The following is a 20,960-nucleotide window of genomic DNA, read 5'->3' on the forward strand; positions in this document are numbered from 1 at the left end:
GCATGACTGCAGAGATATCCCACTATTTCTCAGACTTATGAAATCCTATGGCTATGCAGAGGCAGCAAGTAAAATGATGGTCTTATTTCAAGAGCCACAGAGAAAATGCTAATGATTATCATCTAGCAGACTGTAAAACATCTAATGAAAGGCCAAATCAATTCCTGTTCATTTTATTGGTTTCATAGAGCATTACTGTAATCAGTAATGCCAGATAGGTAATGAGGACACACTGACCAGGTAGGGGCTCAGATTGGTGCCCACTACGGTAGAGCATCAAGCTTAACTGTGATATAATCATTTGCTTAGATCTACCCTGAAGCCTTACAAAGCAGCAAACACAAAAAGGTACCTCTATCATCAAAGACAATCTAATACATACATTTTCAAACTCAAAGGATCAAAATGTGGGGTTTTTTTTCCCCCAAAGAATTTCAGAGTGAACCTTCTCTGAAGATTTATCAGGAGCCAGGCTTCTTAAGTTTTGTCAGCTCCGAGCGTCCACCTCCCTTGGTGAGTAGCATTGCAGGAAATTGCCTTAATTTATTGCAAACTTCTATCTGCATTTTCTCTATTAGATTCATTTGTTGATGTCTGTTATTTGCTGTGCTGTATTGCAATGTACTATTGCATGCAAAGTCTACATGCTGTTGAATACAGAGCAGGCATATTGATAGGTGACCAGGAAACAACGTTGTAAACAATTTATATCCCCTCATGAGTTTGTTACTTACATGTTGGCATTTCACTGTGTTCTAGTTAGGTCTTAGTAAGTTGTTTGGGATTTTCTGTTGACGTATAATGGATAATAAATTTTCCCATTGAAAATAATGGGGCAAAAGAAAAAAAAAAAAAGAATTTCAGAGTGAGACAAAGCACTGTAGATAAAAACAACAATAACCAGAACACCACACAACGTCAAAGCCATTTTCTAGGGGTTCCAGGAACCTATTTTCTGAATGTAGTGCATTCACTGAACAGTTTTTCATGCCGATAAAACTAAGGTCGATGCTGCCAATACCTGCCAAACAGACTCAGACAAGTGCTGGTGAGTTACATTTCCCCCGCAACTCTACAGACAATGGATAGGTTGACTATTCTCAGATGTGTCAATGCTGCCAACTTCCATAAAAAAAAAATCATCACTGATGAGTGGTAAATTAGAGCAGTTAAATTCCTCTACGGCATCACATGTACGCCTTTTACTTTCAAAGCAAAAAGAATGTGTTCCTCCTGCTGTATTCTTTTAACACTCATCTAAGAGTTGTGGGTCCAAATGAATATCACCCCCCATCATTCCACATGCACACATTGTCACCGTGTCCTTGCATCCTCTCCTCCCCATTTCATTGCTACTTGTTTAGACACGTATCATCTCCAAGTACTTCACTCCTTTGCCTGAAGACTTACGAAGGCTCATTATCAACCACAGAAGTCTTCCTTGGAATGCTACATGTAGCCACCATAATCTGATTCCACTCTGATTTTCCTGAAGATTTTTTTCAATGTTTCTCAATATGTTTTACCTAATTCCACCATAAACAAAATTCTCCCCTAGAATACTATAGTATTTCGCATGATTCTCCACCCGGTAATGTCCTTCCCTCACTTATCAATGCATCCTTCAAGACCCAGTTCAAAGGGCATTCCTTATGTAGGGACTTCCCAGGCCCAGATAGTTCTTCCACCTTGTTACCCCAAATCCTTGCTGTAATCCTAGCCCTTAGAAAAAGTACTGCACATTTACTATATCCAGATAGTGCCTTAATCATTTAACACTGTTGATCTCTTTTGATCCCACCCCAAAATGCTATAAGGTAGGTGTATTATTTTGACTTTATAAATAAGGAAACAGAGGCTTAAAGAGGACAGGTACCTTTCAAATTTACATGGCTCTTGAGTGGTGGAATGCCTCTCACATTGTTTTGAAATGACTGGTTTATATGTAATTTACTACTACCCAAGCTTACAAAGAACAGGGACCCTGAAATCCTCACTTCTCTATTTCTCTCAGCGCCCAGAACAGGGCCTCTTTTACATTAGATAAATGGACAGTGTGCATTCAATGACTGGAAGGATGACAAGTACAAAGAACATTCTTTGCTCTAACCCGTACTTCCCTGTTTTTGTATTTCCTCTTAAGCCCAAAGTCTTCATCATACTGAAGAAACAGAACCACAGTTTGGGAAATACCTTGATCATGTTTCTATCCCCTGTTACCTTAATGATTCTATTGAAGGAAAAGGATTTTACTGTAAGCAGAAAGACGACTCCCTGGAGACATTTCCACCCAACTTGCACAGCAATACTTCACTCTGCCCCTTAGCTCCCAGCCATAGCGGGTCATTTTGGTACTCCACGCTCAGCCACATCCCTGTTGTCTCTACCTGTTCAGACTGTAAGTCATGTCCTCCACTCTCTTTCTCGCTTTTAAGAGTTTAACCTTCTTCTGAACCAATCATCTCAAGTATAACTCCTTCCAGATATGTCTTAATCCATAGGCTCCACCTACCACCACTGGCAATGTAAAGCACCTGGTAAGCAGGCTACACTCGGGCTCCCAAAACTCTGCCTGGAAAAACCCGTGCTTAGCTTAAAGCTTCCTTTTTCAAAAATTAATTAATTTAAAAGATTTATTTATTTTAGAGAGAGTGAGTGTGCGAGGAGGAACAGAAGGAGAGAGAGAAACTCAAGCAGACTCCCCATCGAGCCCATATGGAGGCTGACTGGGGGCTCAATCTCACAACCTTGAGATCATGATCTGAGTCAAAATTAAGAACCAGGCACTAAACTGATTGAGCCACCCAGGCACCCCAAATTTATTTATTTATTTGAGAGAGAGAGAGAGAGAGAGAGAGTGCAAGCCCATGGAAGGGAGGGGCAGAGGGAGAGAGAAACTCAAGCAGGCTCCCTGCAGACTCTGTGCTGAACAGCCAAGGCAGGGCTGGATTTCACAACCCAAAGGTCATGGCCTGAGCCAAAACCAGGAGTCAGGCACTCAACTGTGCCACCGAGGTGCCCCTTAGCTCAAAATTCCTGAGAAGAGAGATTAAATGGATAGAAATTTCTTGTTAGCAATAATGACTCCAGTGCTTAATGTTATGTGTGTCTAGAATTCTTTTAAAAGTTAAAATTGAATATCTTGGGGGAAATAGCACCTTTGGTGAATATCTTCTTATGATTCTATTCCTTAAACAAGCCAAGATCTTTCCCAATTCAGGGTCTTTTCATTTGTTATTCCCTTTGCCTAGAAGATTCTTGTGAGTAGGATGTGGAAGGATAAATAGGAGTTTTCTAGGTGAATAAGATGGAGCAAGGCATTTTAATGCATGCAGTGAATACTGTTTTGCTTTTACCTGTTCAGCATCTATTCTCCATTTACAGTAGCACCATGTATTATTTTAATTTCCAAAATCCATCTTATCCTTGCTCTTAGTTCTTGTGGCTTGGGTTGAGTTCACTGCATGTCCTAAAAACAGACATATATAACTAAGCCAATTCAAAGGAACATTTTCTTTATGCTATCGTGGGGTTGGGGATAGTAGGAAGTACTCTCGTTTCAATAGAATTGCTTAACTGATAGTCTAAAACTGCCAGTGGTCATCTTCCCTTCCACTTGAGAACTGCCTGAGACAAAAATCTAACATAGAAAAATTTAGACTGAAGGAATGGGGAGAAAGAGAGCAGTTTTCTTCATATTAATTTGGAAACCTCGAGTCCAGCAATGCCTTTTCTATGCCTGCATTGTTAGTTTAATGAGCCAATAAATTCCCTGGTATGCTGGAGCCAGTTTGAAGTGGGTTAGTATCACCTCTAACTGATCCTTTTCTCACTAATACAGCAAAAAAAGGGCTTCCAGATATTGGAGACTTCAACTAATTCAGTATTGGTGGAACCTAAAGTACTAAGAAAAAAGTGACAAGAGACAAGACAGGAGGCAGAAGCAGACTGTGAGCCTAAGTGGGTAAAAACTGATGTGATATCAAGGTGCCTGTGATTGCTATTGCTAGTAGTACAGACCTTCCAGATGAGGTTTGAAGTGCTGCAAACGGTTCAGAGCACACCACCAGCCACACTGAAGAAACTGCTTGGAGACATGCAGAATTCATTGGGAGAAGACATCTCTTTGAGGAAGACCATTTCGAGCAGTCAGCAAACCCACACTGACCCAGATGTCACATAGCATTGATACTGCATGCTAGAGTGGGCAGGAGATAGTTCAGTAGTGTGAAACACGATGGCTTCCAATAAAACTGGGACCTGTGGTCAGAAGGTAAGTGTTCATGTCCCCAGTATCTCTTCCTGATCATATACCAACCAGGTGGCCTTAGAAGTCACTTAGCACTTAAGAAACAGAGGGAATGACCCCCCAACCCTGTCAACTTCCCAGGGTTTCAGAGAGGTCCCAATAAGATATGGATGTACAAATGCTTTGGAAACTGTAAAGCTCTACTCAAGTCTGTTACTATTAATGTTGTCAGGTGATCAGGGCTTGAGGATAAGTTTTGACAATCATTTTCTCTGTGATTCTGATAAAGTCATTAAATTCTTGGGATCTCATTTCACTTCTCTTTAAGAAGAGACTGAAACTCAATGGTATTGAGATGTTCCTTCCAACTGTCACATTATTTCAGTAATTCTCCAAGTCTGCACTTCCCCTTCGTGGAAAGAAGCAAATTGCCCAAATTAACAAAGTGGCAAATTGGGATTTTCTGGAAGGGAAAAGCCAAGTTACTTCTGAAGGCAGAGCCCAATCACAGGAAAATACCAGAGCCTGCAGCACTTAGAGCGACAACACTGATAACAGAAGTGTAATTCCCAGTGTTAATTCTGAACAACAAATAAGCTAAATTTGCATCAACTATTTGGTCTAATAAAGCGGTTAGTTCATTGTGCATTCTTTGAGAAATGCTTCCATAAAAATTGTTAAAATTAAACTTCTGACACTTAACAGATTAAATTACAAAGAAAATTCACTTACAGTTGACACATCATTCCCTGGAGAGGCAGAATTACTGAGGTGTTCATAATACAGCAACTGTCCTTACAAAGCATTTTCACGGCCAAAAATTGCTTTGAAAGTCACTGAAACACTGTGATGAGGCAGTCAGCCATTATCCCCATTGTAGAGCTAAGAAAACTGATGCTCTGGGTAGAACCTGACTCACATTCAAAACACACAGTAGGTGGAGCAGGTGGAAATTTTAATTTTGGGTCTTTTGACTTCCAAGTCTCTATTAGGCTATATTCCCTCATGGCAGCCCCTGTACCAGGCTTACCAGTAGGTGCCACTGCTTTGCATTTTATGTTATATACACAGAGGAGACTGTGGAGTTTTTGAATAGGGGATAAAAAACAAAACCAAAAACATAAAAAGCTGTTATGAAAGGTCTAGACCAGCCGAGTGCCATTCAGCAGAGTTTAGATGAGTTTGCTGTCTGGGTTTACACAACCAAATACACATCATGCAATACTATTGTTTCTACACCAAATTTCAGGCCCAATGCCCACATGTATGATTGATGGAACTCAATTAATACTGCTCTCTGCTGCTTGATTTCTTAGTGACACCGAGTTATTTCAGCATGTTAGAGATGCCCTGAAATCTCTTCACCGGCTCCTGCTACAATTGGGTATTGATTGAAAAATTCTATTACTGTACTTAGTTACACAGCTTTCAATAAGCAAGTCACAGACGGCACTGCTGCTGGTTCAAGGAGAGCTGAAAGGCTGGAGAGCAATGGTATACCTGAGAAAATGAGCAAGAAGCCTTAGATGCTCAGGCAGAATGCACAGATCTCCTTATTGGTATGTGACCTGGGAATTTAGTAAACATGAACTTGCCTCTAGGCGCCAAATGAGGCACACCTGCTGGATACGAAATTGAAAATATTTAACAGCAACCTAACTGTACTTCAAATTAAAATAAGAATAAGGACTTGGCATGTGATGGTTTGGAGGAGCTAACACTCCCAGTTGAATTAACATTGAGTAAGCTCTTTATCTGAGGCACTGGAGATACTAAGAAACGTAAGACAGTATTCTCATTATCAAGAGTTAACAAATTACAACCCACAGGCCAAATCTAGCCAGCTATATATTTTTGTGAATAAAGTTTTATTGGAACAAAGTCAGGGTCATTTATGTATTGTCTTTGGCTGTTTTGCTGGGATGGCAGAGCTGAATAGTTGTGACAGAGACCACATGCCACACAAAGCTAAAATATTTACAACCTGGCTTTTTACAGAGAAACTTTGCTGACCCATGAGCTAGACTGCTGTGGGAGCAACAGGTACTAATGGAGGACTTGAATATATTCTAAATTCCCGACAGAGCGCAAGATGATAAGAAACCCTTAAGGAAGAGTACCTAGGCTTTCCATAGGCTGCCAGGAGGAGCATAATACCATGAGCTATTTCTGAAAGAATGAACAGAGCTGACTAAGAAAGATAGAGAAAGAGAGGGAAGCCACAAGCAGAAGCACCTGTGCAAGGAAAAATGCAAAATTGAAGAACAAGATCACGCCAGTGCATGGAAATGCAATCTACATAGGAGCCCCTGAACTGTAGGAGTCTCAAGGGGAAGCTAGGAACCTGGTCACAGGTTCTAATATGTTATACTAGGGGTCTGGGCTTTACCTATAGGAAATCCTAGGCTATTGAAAGGGTTAAATAAGGGCATCATAGTTTTAGTATTTTGCATAGATCTCTTTTGGAGCAAAAAGGCAGTAACATGGATGGATCTACAGAGTATAATACTAAGCGAAATAAGCCTGTCAGAGAACGTCAAATACCATATGATTTCACTCATATGTGGGATTTAAGAAACAAACCAAATGAACAAAGAAAAAAGAAAGAAACCAGACTCTTCACTATGTAGAACTGGTGGTTACCAGGGAGGATGTGGTTGGGGAGATGGGGGAAACAGGTGATGAGGATTAAAGAGTACATGTATCATGATGAGCACTGAGTAATGTACAACATTGTTGAATCACTATATTGTATACCAACACTAATAGAACACTGTATATTAACTATACTGATATTTAAAAAAAAATAATAAAATGAAATAAAGGAATATGAATTGAAAGAGAAAATTACAAGCTTTGACTTTGGAGGTAATTCAATGGTCCAAATGACAGATATTTGGGGTCTAGACTCTGCTCGCAGTGAAGTTTCCATTCAATATTATTGAAAGAAGGAGACTAGAGAAGAGGAAGATGGGTACTTTCCTTAAAAACAATGCTAATCAAAAACATAGCCAGTGTCTCTGGTGGGCTTTAATGCACCTAATCTAAGCAGGAGCATAGAAAATCACTGGGAAGCCAGTTTGGTAGGTGCTGAATATAATAAAGGGAAGAGGAGAAAGATACTTAAAAATGTGCCCTGTGCCAGACACAGTACCATCTTCTTCACATAAATACTCTTATTTGATGCTACAGTTGTAAATGAGTAATAAATGTAATTATATCCACTTTAAAATGAAGGAAAGGGTCTCCTTTGAGATTATAGAAAGTCCCTCGTAGGGACCCGGGGACATGACTGGTGCTCAACAAAGTTTTGGTGTCTTCCTTATGGGAATGCCTGAGACATTATCCTTACTGAATCCAACCAGAAGGGAAGGCTTTCTCATTCCTCAGATGATTTTATATACCTCCTTTCACCTAAGCTTTCTGCAGGTATTCAGGATCCAGTGGAGACAGTTTCGGACTAGCCTTGGCATCAGAGAGGTTACAATCGAAGGTACTATTGGACATAACTTCCCTTAGGATAGGGGGAGTACAGTTTGGAAGCAAAAATCATAGATTTTGAGTAAATTCCATATTCTGATCATTAATATACACCAACAAGCTCACGTGGCCCCCTAACTTTAGAGATATTTGGAAACAATGAACAAAGAAAGTAAGATCTCAATTGGTTTCTTCTAAAAAAAAAAAAAAAGGTATTAAATATACAAAGTTTCTTTACTTTTTTTTTAACTTTTAAATTTTATTATGTTGTGTTAGTCACCATACAATACATCATTAGTTTTTGATGTTGTGATCCACAATCCATTGTTTTCGTATGACACCCAGTGCTCCATGTAGTACGTGCCCTTCTTAATACCCATCACCGGGCTAAACAATCCCCCCACCCCCAACCCCTCTAAAACCCTGTTTGTTTCTCAGAGTCCATAGTCTCTCATGGTTCATCTCTCCCTCCGGTTCCCCCCCCCTTCATTTTCCCCTTCCTTCTTCTAACGTCCTCCATGCTGTTCCTTATGTTCCACAAATAAGTGAAACCATATGATAACTGACTTTCTCTGCTTGACTTATTTCACTTGGCATAATCTCCTCCAGTCCCATCCATGTTGATGTAAAAGTTGGGTAGTCATCCTTTCTGACGGCTGAGTAATATTCCATTGTATCTATGGACCACATCTTCTTTATCCATTCATCTGTTGAAGGGCATCTTGGCTCTTTCCACAGTTTGGCTATTGCAGACATTGCTGCTATGAACATTGGGGTGCATATGGTCCTTCTTTTCACTACATCTGTGTCTTTGGGGTCAATACCCAGTAATGCAATTGCTGGGTCATAGGGTAGCTCTATATTTAAATTTTTGAGGAACCTCCACACTGTTTTCCAAAGTGGCTGTACCAACTTGCAATCCCACCAACAGTGGAAGAGGGTTCCCCTTTCTCCACAACCTCTCCAACATTTGTTGTTTCTTTCCCTGTCCATTTTTGCCATTCTCACTGGTGTAAGGTGGTATCTCAATGTGGTTTTGATTTGAATTTCCCTGATGGCTAATGATGATGAACATTTCTTTACTTGAAGTGCTAAACTCCATGTGAAGTTGGTTGTTCTCTCCTTCAAACATGTGCAAGTCCAGGAAGAGTGCAGCTCAGAGAGGGCATGGAAGTTCCACATCCTTTCCTATGTACTTTGCCCTATACAGCTCTTCCATCTGACTATTCTTGAGTTGTAATCTTTTATAATGAACCAGTTATCTAATAAGTAGTCCATTTTCCTGAGTCCTGGGAGCCACTGAAGCAAATTAACCAAACCTGAGGATGGGGTCATGGGAACCTCTGATTTATAGCACAGGGGACAACCAGGACTTGTAATTGGCATCTGAATTTGTGGTAGACAGGGCAGTCTTTTGGGACTGAACCCTTAACCAGAGGGATTTAGCACTATCTCCAGGTGGACAGTGTCAGACATACAGTTGGTGTTACAGAATTGCTTGGTATGGGGACAGTCCTCCCCCGATATATTTGGTGACCAGAAATGTCAGAAGTATAGAGAGAGTCATGGAGAAACATGGGAGTCTTTTGTTTACAGTAAGTGAAGCCAAAGAACATTGTGCACAATGATCTGACTATATCTTCCCAAGAAAATACCAATGGTTTCTTGGTGACATGGGATAAGTCAGAAAAACCATACAGAACATCTGCATCTTAGAACAGTCTATATGATGGGGAGAAAAAAAAAAAAACAAAAAAAGAATTCATGGGTTATCTCCTTATAATCCCTGTCTTCTTTAGTCAAAGTTTGCCCCAAGGAACATTATTCAGTAATTCTAGTTGATGTTACCCTGCTCCTGTGGGGGTAAGGGGGAAGGTAGAGCTTCCATGGGTTTAGTTAGGTTGGACTTGGACATGGGAGCTGCTAAAGGTGGTCCCAGAGTCAGCAGACAGAGGAGATCCCAAAGCTGGCACTTTATCCCAAAATAGGTGAGAGAATCAATAAATTACGACTGGTGGTTGGGATTTTAAGGCTGTGAGAATGATAGGAGCCATTGTCCAGGTATTCAAGCCAGGAAGCATGGCAAGTAGCCAAGGCCCAGAGAACAGATGGGCCCAGAGTGCCTGGGGAGGTACATAAACTAGAACTGGTAAACACGTATTTAAAAACACAGCAAAACATAATTATCAGCACTGGCACCAATATGATGGAAACTAATGTACTGATACGGAAAATTATAAATGAGTGAGTGTATTTACTTCCTAGGGCTGACATAACAAATTACCACAAACATGGTGGCTTAAGACAGCAGAAATGTATTCTCTCACAGTTCTGTAAGCTGGAAGTCTGAAATCAAGGTGGTGGCAGGGCCATACTCTCTCCAATGGCTCTAGGGACCAATCCTTCCTTGCCTCTTTTCCAGCTTCTGGTGGTAGCCAGGAAACCTCAGCATTCCCAGGCTTGTAGATGCATAACTCAAATCACTGTCCCTGTTTTCCTATTACCAAATTGCTTTGTGCCCCTGTCTTCACAGAGCTTTCCTCCTCAATTATATTGGATTTGGGTCATCCTAATAACCTCATTTTAACTTGATTACATCTGCAAAGACTCTACTTCCAAATAAGGTAGCATTCACAGGTACTGGGGGACAGGGGCTGCAACAATATCTGGGGATGGGGCACAATTCAACCCATAACAGTGAGGCTAAGAGGAATAGAGTTTTAAAAATGGATTTATTCCTGATTACTTGCTTGATCTCGGGTATGTCTTTAGATCTCTACAGACTGGAAATTCCACCTCTATAAAATGAGGTTAGTGGTTCTTAACATTTTAGAGATGGGCCCTTCTCCATAACATGCATAAAACCAAATACATACAAATGTTTCAGGGGGTTCACAGGCCTCCTGAAAGCCCATCCCTGAACCCCTGAGACTAGTCTCTGTCCCAACTGCTCAAGATCTCTTCAAATTTTGCCACTTTACAGCTTTATTATTTATTTCCATGCTTTATTAACATTTCACTCAAGTTTTATTAGCTTTTCTAAGTCCTGTGGCAGAAAAAGCTCTCATTTAACATTGAAAAAAGAAAGGAAATGCTTCCTTCCTTCTTGCAAGACTATCAATGCCAGCCATTTCAAGGGATAAATGATGCTGTATATTTTCTGAGAAGTCAGAGTATCTTTGTTCCTATAAGCCTGGGGTAAAGTTTCATGAAACAGAAGAGCAGTCAGTGTCGGTGTCCACCCCCAGAAACTGTGGGGTAATAACTTCAGAAGCTTTGATAGATCTAAACCTTGTACCTTCTCCTGGACCAGATAATCTCACACATTTTAGGCTTCACTCAGAAACCCATATCCAGGCAGCAAAGTCTGAGAACCTGTGACACAATGTATATACCTACTTAAAGTGTGCATGATGGGTGATCTTTTAGGTTTTCAACAATGTCCTTCAATTGCAATTGCTCTTTCTAAAGCAGGGGGATTACATTTACTTCAATTCCTTAACTTGTGATCTAACAAAGTGCTTTGATTAGCATTTAGCAAATGTTTCTTGTCTACCCCTCCTTTCTGCTGTCACAGTGATCTTGGAAGCCCTGTCGAACACATGGCATAACTATAAGATAGACGAGGGTGACTCAATGCACATCAGACTTCGTAAGCATAAGAAATAAACATTTATAATCTAAGCTACTGAGATCATGTGGTTTACTATTGGAATGGAATAGTCTTTCTATCCTGATTAATACAATGACACACCAAATGTAATAAATGGAGTTACATGGATTTTTCATGTTATCTTTGATCATAGGAGGAAAAAAGGATCCAGAGAACACCCTTTACTTTATTAAGATATCAATTACATAGACTGATTCGTACTCCCTGGCTCCATCCATTTCAGGTCCAGTTTTAGGAAATATTGCGCTCGATGCTCCCAAGCCAAGTACCCTGAAAACTGCCATTTCAATTAGAAGCTTCTAAGCACCTGCCTCGTCTCAGCTTGCATGAAGACTTCTCTGCATTGAAACCACTAACAGAAGAGTGCTTTTTCACAACATCGTCTAACGATCACGTGTTGTTTAACTGAGAATACTTGCTGAGTTTTCACATGCAAAACTGAACTTGCATTTCGACCTAGTTATCTATTTATTTAAATTTTACCCTATCAGAATATCAATAAGATCTTCAAAAGGAGTAACTTTTATTTCCTGTGATTTTTGGAATTTAACTTGTTCTTGCTAAAATATCCTCATCCTTGAATGTAAATGTGGTTACCTCAGCAATTAGAACTTTTAAAGGGCCACCTGAGTACAGCAAGGAAAAGCAGGCAATAAAATTTTTTTATAACTATAAGTAGGAAATATTTTATTTTCATATCTGTTCAACACATGTATAGACAAGTATAAGACTAAGTGTAGTGTCAAATCCAACAGAGTAGTATCTAGTTGACCCGAATTCTAGTGCTATCTCTGCCTGTTATAAATATTGTAATCTTGAACCAATCACTTAAACTGTTTTGGGTTTTTGGGTTTTTTTGTTTTGTTTTTTAAGAATTTTGGGAGAACCGGGCAAGACTGAAAACCAAGGTGGCAAGATGGTAAATTCTGAATTGCATAGTCCTGAAAATGGTACCTTGCTTCCCCATTTATTGATTCTCACTTAAACAAGTCACTGGCCTCTACAAACCTCAAGTGGCTCAGGTGTCGAAATGGGACAATAAGATAATAATAAGATAATCAATAAGATAATGTATGTAACAGGGTTTGACACAGCCTGGCTGATGGTGAATACCAACTAAATGTGTTTCTGTAAATGCTACACAGATGTGGAGTGTTACTATTACTCATATACACATACTAGTTCTAGTTAATACTCAAGGGCAAGTTTGTGTCATACCCAAGGAAGTTTTCAAGAAACTGAGGATTTGCACTCACAATTACAGTTCTGATAATAAAGGTCATTGCTAAAGAATGTTGAAATATTTGTAATGTATGGGATAATGTGCATTAGCTGTTGTTACATTAATGTCAGTTAATAGAACTAGAACTAAAAAAGACTTGGGATACACTGCGGTAAGGCCTAATATTCAAACAGAACTGAAGCAAGCTTTGCTTAAGAGTGGAAGGCTTCTTTCGCCTCTGCATGTGGGCTTAATTATGAATCGACATAGGAACAGATCTGATTAAAACAGTATGTCCAAGTTCACATAACTAATACCCATGAATCTTAGTTTTCTCCTATGCAAAATGTGGAAATTAGTAGTATCTAATTTGCTGACACTGGGGACTATCAAAAAGAAAAAAAGCTTAAGCACCAGGAGAGGGTGGACTTGCCGCATTCAACACTGGCCATCTACAAACAGAAGACAAATATTTCCTTTAGTACTATTGCTAGCCAATACTATGCCTGTAGGACATTTTTCATCCATTTTTCCAACAGATATTTATTCACTGCTTTCCCACTGTGTGCCAGCCACTATCCTAGGGCTTTGAGAACGCAGCAGTGAACAAAATACAACAATCTTGCCATCATGCAACTTACAGTCTAGGGAGGACAGGGACGTGATAGAAAGATACCCAAAAAAATACAGAACTGCAAATCTGAAAACCTCTATGAAGGAAGGAGACAGGGTCTGGTACAGTATTGAAGAGCGTAAGCTGTGAAGACCAGGTTCAAATCTTGGCCTTCCCACTTATAAATGGTGTAACTTTGGGCTGACAACCTCTCTGTACCTTAGAAATTCTTCTGTAAATGGAGATAGCGAATTACTTCATAGGGCAATTGGGAAAATCCAATGAAATAACACACGTAAAGGAATTAGTGCCTAGAACACAGCAAGTGCTCAGAATATTACTTATTATTATTTCAATCGCAGGAGTTTCATGGAAAGGCTCTTTGTTTACTTTGTTAAACAAATACACCAGATGGCTAATAACACACACACACACACACACACACACACACACACACACACATACAATGTTAAGATCATCAATCAACTGCTCTTCTTTTTGTTAAGATGCATGTGTCATCATATACGAAACATAATGGTTTGACCAAATTTTCACTTTCTAAACTGGATGTTGTGTAGAAATCGTTTCAAGTTTTTAGGGAAAAAAAGAACCCAGCATGCCATCAGCTTTATTTGACTGTCTTCAGACAGGCAGTTTCCCAGCTGCCTTGACAGTGAGGATCCATCCATTTCTGAAAGATCTCCTGGGAAGGCGACATTTTAATCTCCATTGGCAGATAACAAATAAATGGTATTGAAAATTTCACACCAAGATGAAGGGTGATGCTTAATCCAAAGTGATTTATGGCCTGAGTCACATGGTTATTATTGACAATTCCTTGATTAGATCTTTGGCATTTTCCCCAGTCACATTTTTTCTTAGTTTAAATAAAACACGATCAGAAAAAGACACTGAGACAATTAAGGGGAAAGTGAGAAAAAAAAAAGAGAGAGTGGGGGGGGGCAGAGAGAGAGAAATAAAGCAAATATTTGACAATTGAATTCATTTGGATTTTTTTTCTCCTTCTAGTTCTTGGTATAATTATATTTAGAGGTATTTATAAAAATGTTTGAATTGAAAACTTACAATAAGCTTATAGTAGAATGAATAAAATTCAGAACATTTTTAAGTGCTCTGGGCATCTTAAGTGCCATTTCAAAAAAATCTTGGCTTTTGTATTTGCAATATTATTAATATTATGAGTTTTACAACATAATAGACATTGTCCTGTTTTCTAATTGAATTTGATTCCTATTTAGGGGCTTTTCCAAAGAGCTTAGTGTATCCATAGAGGATATCAGGTCTCTGATTCTATTAAGTAAAAACAGATTTTTTTTTTAACCTGCGAAACAACGGAGAGTCAAAACGAACCTGTTTGCTAATGCTGCTGTAGGAGCTAGGTATTTTAGCTGTTCTTTTCTCTTCCTCGGTCTGTGCCCTCAGTATCTGCTCTCCATCTCCCTCTCTCCAGCTGCCTCAGCAGATACAGCCTAGCATACTGATGACCAAACCCAGCTGCTGTCACAGAATCTATACAAGTGCGCTAACCAATACACTCCCCAGAACATGATATGAAAACTAAGTACATGGTGAGATCCTTTCTCAGAGGCCAAATTAAAATATAAAGAAAGTACCGGTAAGCATGACTGCATGTATGCCATTCATGTTTTTGAACTCTATGAGGATACGATGCAAAAGGAGATAAATGGAATTAGAGATAGGTGGAAACAGAGAGAGAGAGAGGTATCTCTCACACAAATCCTTTAAGAGGAACCATTAACATTCCCTGGGTAGAGATACAACACCCAGCAGACTGTATTATGCATTACATGCTGTGCCTAATCAGAGGTCAGCAGACTATAGCCTGCCACCTATTTTTGTAAGACCCATATGACATAAGGATGGTTTTTCATTTTTATCTTTTGGATGGTTTTACATTTTTAAATGTAAAATATAAAGAAGACAATTGGCTATTTGGAGAGAACAATTACTCATTGTATGTATAGGCATGTAATTCCTAAAATATTTGTTCTCTGTCCCTTTGCAGATAAAGTTTGCAAACCACTGGCCTGCACTATTTATCACCCAAGACACCTATGCATTTCTCCTTTGTAGCATTCACTATACATACACTCACATATTTATTGTCCATCCATCCCTCTAGATAACACATTCCTTGAGGGTTGGAACAAGGACAAGCTCTGTGATTGTTACACAGCTCTGTCCCAGCACAAAACACTACATCTAACACAAAAAAATCATTCAATAAAAATTTGATTAAAAAGTTAATAAATGAATGAACGTTGATGCACATGCAGGACTTTCCTGGCCCTCGTGCTTGTATGTCCTAACAGCAAAGTGGAAACCAAAAGAAGAAGGAACCTGCTTAAAATCACACAGCAAAAGAGTGGAGAAAAAGGACTTTCAATCTGGAGATTCATGCCCTTACTGCAGAGCATTTTCACTACAAGCTTCCTTTGGGCAAAGGAGGAAAGAGCCAATTTTGTCTAATATGGTCAACACAAACATCTATACAGAACAGATAAACCAGACAGAGCACTTACTCACTAGGATAGGCAAAGCCATGCAAACACTGCCAGCTACCTGTTTTCTCCCCACTCTCCACCTGCTTCCTCATCCAATGCTTCCATGCCCAGTGAATCACTGTACAGAAGTCAGGAACTGAACTGTACGGCAACTCGTGGAAACAGATTTTTTTACCTGGATAGTGGGGAGTCACCCAGTGATGCTGAATGCATCCATCCATACGTACACATGGAAGAAAGCTCAAAAGCACATAATTCATACTATTCTGCTTATTTTATTATAAAGAGCACAAAGGTCAAAAGATACCCCTTCATCCTTGCCCAATTACATCAATCAAACTGCATCTCCAAATTTTATATTTCTGACTTCCATGACTACAGTCACAACAGTAATAGTGGCCACAGTGGTGATGGGTGTGGAACTGGTTTACCTACATTGTATGGTTTCACCTTAAAAATAACCTAGAAAGAATGGAGTTAAAGTTCACAAAGGTAGAAAGTGGTAGAGAATTCAAACATAAGACTTCTCTGACTGCAAGTTTGGTCATTTGTAACCAATGCATTAAATTAGAGCGATCCACTTTGGCTGCTGCTTTGTTCCTTAGTGCTTGTCCCAGTCTTCACATCCTCTTTTCCATTTTTATTGATTTTATGCATTTTTTTGTCTTTTAAAAAGAAGCTTACAGTATGATCTGTCTTAATCTCATATTACCCAAGAATGACCTTAAGTCTATGACACAGGATATGCATAAATCTAAAATAACTGATAACATTTAACCACTTTCCAATGTTATTTAATTTCTTGATACAATACTTTTTCTACAAATGGTGTGAACAAAATTGGAATGAAAGACATACAAAACCATCTTATAACATTAGCCAAACTAAGCTCAGTAGATCTAGAATTAAATGGAAAAAAATGAAGCCCCTAAAAAAAAAAAAAAAAAACAAAAACCCATGTGGTCCCTTCGGCAGCATATAGACTAAAATTGGAACAATGGAAGATTAGCATGGGCCTTGTGCAAGGATGACATGTAAATTCCTGAAGCGTTCCATATTTTTGCTTAAAAAAAGCATGAAAGATACTAGAGAATCCCTTTTTGGAGAAATAAAAGAACTAAAATCTAACCAAGGCTATTAATGAGTTGCAATAAAAAATGGAGGCTCTAACAGCTAGGATAAATGAGGCAGAAGAGAGAATTAGTGATATAGAGGACCAAATGATGGAGAATAAAGAAGCTGAGAAAAAGAGAAATAAACAACTACTGGATCACGACGGCAGAATTTGAGAGATAAGGGAAACCATAAGGTAAAAAAAAAATTTGAATACCTGGGATCCCAGAAGAAGAGAGAGAGGTGCAGAAGGTATATTGGAGCAAATTATACTGGAGAACTTTCCTAATTTGGGAAAGGAAACAGGCATCAAAACCAAGGAGGAACAGAGGACCCCCCTCAAAATCACTAAAAATAGGTCAACACTCCGATAGCTAAGAGTGAAACTCACAAGACTCAGAGACCAAGAGAAAATCCTGAAAGCAGCTCAGGACAAGAGGTCTGTAACCAACAATGGTAGAAAGAGTAGATTGGCAACAGACCTATCCACAGAGACCTGGCAGGCCAGAAAGGACTGGCATGATATATTCAGAGCACTAAACGAGAAAAATATGCAGCCAAGAATACTATATCCAGCTAGGCTGTCATTGAAAATAGAAGGAGAGATAAAAAGCTTCCAGGACAAACAAAAACCTAAAGGAATGCAAACACGAAACCAGCCCTACAAGAAACATTGAAAGGGGTCTTCTAAGCAAAGGGAGAGACTAAAAGTAACATAGACCAGAAAGAAACAGAGACAATAGACAGTAACAGTCACCTTACATGCAATACAATGGCACTAAATTCATATCATTCAATAGTTACCCTGAATGTATATGGGCTAAATGGCCAGTCAAAAGACATAGGCTATCAGATTGGACAAAAAAACAAGAACCATCGATATGCTGTCGGCAAAAGACTCATTTTGGACCCAAAGACACCCCCAGATTCAAAGTGAGGGAGTGGAAAACCATTTACTATGCTAATGGACACCAAAAGAATGCTGGGGTGGCAATCCTTATATCAGACAAATTAGATTTTAAACCAAAGACTGTAATAGTAGATGAGGAAGGACACTATATCATAAAGGGCCTATCGAACAAGATGATCTAACAATTGTAAATGTCTATACCCCTCCTATGGGAGGAGCCAATTATATAAGCCACTTAATAACAAAATCAAAGAAACACATCGACAACAATACAATAATAGTAGGGGACTTTAACAACCCCCTGACTAAAATGGACAGATCACCTAAGCAAAAGATCAACAAGGAAATAAAGACTATAAATGACACACTGGACCAAACAGACTTCACAGATATATTCAGAACATTCCATCCCAAAGAAACAGAATACACATTCTTCTCTAGTGCACATGGAACATTCTCCAGAATAGATCACAACCTAGGTCACAAATCAGGTCTCAACCAATACCAAAAGACTGGGATCATTCCCTGCGTATTTTTGGACCACAATGCTTTGAAACTAGAACTCAATCACAAGAGGAAAGTCGGAAAGAACTCAAATACATGGAGGCTAAAGAGCATCCTACTAAAGAATGAATGGATCAACCAAGAAATTAAAGAAGAATTTAAAAAAAAAATCACGGAAACAAATGAAAATGAAAACACAACTGTTCAAAATCTTTGGGATGCAATAAAGACAGTCCTAAGAGGAAAGTATACAGCAATACAAGCCTTTCTCAAGAAACAAGAAAGGTCTCAAATACACAACCTCACACTACACCTAAAGGAGCTAGAGGGAAAAAAAAAAAACAGCAAATAAAGCCTAAACCCAGGAGGAGAAGAGAAATAATAAAGATCAGAGCAGAAATCAATGAAATAGAAACCAAAAGAACAGTGGAACAGGTCAACGAAACTAGGAGCTGGTTCTTTGAAAGAATTAATAAGATTGATAAAGCCCTGGCCAGACTTATCAAAAAGAAAAATAACCCAAATAAATAAAATCATGAATGAAAGAGGAAAGATCACAACCAATACCAAAGAAATATGAACAATTACAAGAACATATTATCTATGACTCTATGCCATCAAATTAGATAGCCTAGAAGAAATGGATGCATTCCTAGAGATGCATCAACTACCAAAACTGAACCAGGAAGAAATAGAAAACCTGAACAGACCTATAACCACTAAGGAAATTGAAGCAGTCATCAGAAATCTCCCAACAAACAAAAGCCCAGGGCCAGATGGCTTCCCAGGGGAATTCTACCAAACATTTCAAGAAGAATTCATACTTATTCTTCTGAAACTGTTCCGAAAAATAGAAACGGAAGGAAAACTTCCAAACTCATTTTATGAGGCCACCATTACCTTGATCCCAAAACCAGACAAAGACTCCATCAAAAAGGAGAATTACAGACCAATATCCTTGATGAACATGGATGCAAAAATTCTCACCAAACTACTAGCCAATAGGATCCAACAGTACATTAAAAGGATTATTCACCAGGACCAAGTGGGATTTATCCCTGGGCTGCAAGGCTGGTTCAACATCCGCAAATCAATCAACGTGATACAATACATTAACAAAAGAAAGAACAAGAATCATATGATCCTCTCAATAGATGCAGAAAAAGCATTGGACAAAGTACAGCATCCTTTCTTGATCAAAACTCTTCAGAGTATAGGGATAGAGGGTACATACCTCAATATCATAAAAGCCATCTATGAAAAACCCACAGTGAATATCATTCTCAATGGGGAAAAGCTGAGAACTTTCCCCCTAAGGTCAGGAATGTGGCAGGGATGTCCACTATCACCACTGCTATTCAACATACTACTAGAAGTCCTAGCCACAGCAATCAGACAAAAAGAAACCAAAGGCATCCAAATCGGCAAAGAGGAAGTCAAACTCTCACTCTTTGCAGATGATATGATACTTTATGTGGAAAACCCAAAAGACTCCACCCCAAAACTGCTAGAGCTCATACAGGAATTCAGTAAAGTAGCAGGATATAAATCAATGCACAGAAATCAGTTGCATTTCAATACACCAACAAGACAGAAGAGAGAGAAATTAAGGAGTCGATCCCATTTACAATTGCACCCCAAACCATAAGATACCTAGGAATAAATCGAACCAAAGAGGCAAAGAATTTGTACTCAGAAAACTATAAAATACTCATGAAAGAAAATGAGGAAGACACAAAGAAATGGAAAAACGATCCATGCTCATGGATAGGAAGAACAAATATTATGAAGTCAATGCTCCCTAGAGCAATCTACACATTTAATGCAATCCCTATCAAAATACCATCAACTTTTTTCAAGGAAATGGAACAAATAATGCTAAAATTTGTATGGTACCAGAAAAGACCCGAATAGCCAGAGGAATGTTGAAAAAGAAAAGCAAAGCTGGTGGCATCACAATTCTGGACTTCAAGCTCTATTACAAAGCTGTCATCATCCAGACAGTATGGTACTGGCACAAAAACAGATCCATATATCAATGGAACAGAATAGAGAGCCCAGAAATGGACCCTCAACTCTATGGTCAACTAATATTCCACAAAGCAGGAAAGAATGTCGAATGGAAAAAAGAAAGTCTCTTCACCAACTGGTGTTGGGAAAACTGGACAGCGACATGCAGAAGAATGAAAGTGGACCATTTCCTTACACCACACACAAAAATAGACTCAAAATGGCTGAACGACCTAAATGTGAGATAGGTGTCCATCAAAATCCTAGAGGAGAACACAGGCAGCAACCTATCCAACCTCAGCCACAGCAACTTCTTCCTAGAAATATCGCCAAAGGCAAGGGAAGCAATGGCAAAAATGAATTCTTGGGACTTCATCAAGATAAAAAGCTTTGCACAGCAAAGGACACAGTCAACCAAACCAAAAGACAACAGACAGAATGGGAGAAGATATTTGCAAATGACATATCAGATAAAGGGCTAGTATCCAAAATCTATAAAGAACTCATCAAACTCAACACCCAAAGAACAAATGATCCAATCAAGAAATGGGCAGAAGACACGAACAGGCATTTTTCCAAAGAAGACATCCAAATGGCCAACAGACACAGGAAAAAGTGGTCAACATCACTCAGTATCAGG

General features: G+C 39.1%; 1 protein-coding gene and 1 non-coding gene across 2 annotated transcripts in view; one reads left to right on the forward strand and one right to left on the reverse strand.

Moving 5' to 3' along the window:
* The window catches only part of NELL1 (neural EGFL like 1), an 820,872-nt gene that overhangs the window by 216,580 nt on the left and 583,332 nt on the right, over window positions 1-20,960 (reverse strand). The gene's annotated exons all lie outside the window — the stretch shown is intronic.
* Window positions 16,743-16,845, forward strand: LOC114220064 (U6 spliceosomal RNA). Its single transcript, XR_003611512.1, has one exon. It is a non-coding gene; the product is annotated as a U6 spliceosomal RNA (small nuclear RNA).

Source organism: Eumetopias jubatus, unplaced genomic scaffold, assembly GCF_037043125.1.
Source record: "Eumetopias jubatus isolate StellerSeaLion01/CBP00866 unplaced genomic scaffold, mEumJub1_p1.0 scaffold_13, whole genome shotgun sequence".
Taxonomy (NCBI): Eukaryota; Metazoa; Chordata; class Mammalia; order Carnivora; family Otariidae; genus Eumetopias; species Eumetopias jubatus.